Here is a 1,681-nt window from a genome sequence, read left to right as displayed (position 1 = left end):
TATATATATAACATAATTTTTATCTTTTTTTATTTAAAAAATTTAAAAATTTACCACACAATTATTATGTTTTTACATATCTAAACACTTGAAGTTTGATATTTATTTATAATATCTTGGTTTCATAAATCTAAGCTTTAAAAAGATGGTCATGATTTTTTTTGTTGTGATGTTAAGTGATATGAATGTGAACAGGAATGTTTAGCGGTTAGGTATGTAAATGTATAAGAATTGAGTGGTATTTATGTAAAAGAGGATAAGTTTTACTATTTATTTTTATACTAATTAAATCTATAATAATATGTCAATAAATTTAATTTTTTTCGGGATAAAATCTATGTTTTTATGTGTATATTTGAATGTGATTATGATATTAAAGTGTTATTTATATATATATATATATTAAAGCTTAATGTCATCTCCTAAAAGAGCTATTAGGGGTGGTGGGCAGAACATGACTTAAATACTGTTTTTCGGTTCTACGTGTATCTAATGTGAGACTATTTATCCGTGATATTAAACATCAGATATATAAATGTATCATTATTATGTGACATCTATAAAAATTTTATGTATATCATTTGATAACAACTCGATTTTATTTTACACTTTTTTGATAATTGTCATTTAGAAAGGGTATATATAATGTATATATGTATAATTATAAATTTTTAATCATTAAATATTGGATAAATTAATTAATGATATGGTGTTTATTCGCCTCTCATTAAATGTCGTCGACGAAAAGTATATACATATTTACTTGTGAGAATGTGTTAATTCGGTGTCCATTTCCTCGCCATTCATCTAAAAGAGGGACAAAACGAAATAATGAGGAAAATGATAGGGTGGCGGCAGTCGACGTCAAAGCACCGATGGGCGGATGATTATATTAATTGTTGAGTGGATATTATATATAATAAGTTAAATTTTATAATAAAAATGTAAGAAAACTTGATGATGACCATAATTTTTTTATCATATTTTTAAAATAAAATTTTTAATTATCATCTATCCGAAATTTTAAATGTATCATGATAATCACCTAAACTTTAAAATTTTACTTCAAGCCACAAAATCACTTCAACTCGATTTTTTAAGCTAATTATAAACGAGTAGATCGCAAATAAACCTTTATTCGATCAAATTAGTTCATTTTAGTTTGAAATATGAAAACTATAAAAATTATTTATATAATAGTATATTAGATATATGTATATCTAAATTTAAATCAATATAACTCGTGTAGTCTTGTGCTTGTGTTTTTTATGGCATGATAATGTTGCAAGTTGGAATTCAATACCCTATATCTATTTTTCTAAATAATTTAAACTAGTTAAAGCCAAACATAAACAATAATATGTAATACGAGCAGAACACAAACACGCTTGTTAAAAACAATTTCAAACTTAGTTAACTTAGTGATTAGTTTACAACAAAGATTGTTCATTACTTTAAATTTCAATTATTCATATCTTATTGGAGAGAGATTATACATACACATGGATGAAAAATAATAAGATCGCACAAGTTCAGAGGACAAGACTATTGTGTGCGCGTGTGTATTATTTATTTATTTATTTATTTTTATCTTAAATTTTTTGTATATATATATAGCACCTGGAAAATTGTTGAAAGAAAAAGCAGAATATTACCTTCCCAACAGGCTTCAATTGTAGAA

The sequence above is a fragment of the Phalaenopsis equestris genome, unplaced genomic scaffold, assembly GCF_001263595.1.
Source record: "Phalaenopsis equestris unplaced genomic scaffold, ASM126359v1 Scaffold000600, whole genome shotgun sequence".
In the NCBI taxonomy this organism is placed as follows: Eukaryota; Viridiplantae; Streptophyta; class Magnoliopsida; order Asparagales; family Orchidaceae; genus Phalaenopsis; species Phalaenopsis equestris.
The sequence above is the reverse complement of the archived record's forward strand: the minus strand, read 5'-3'. Positions refer to the sequence as shown.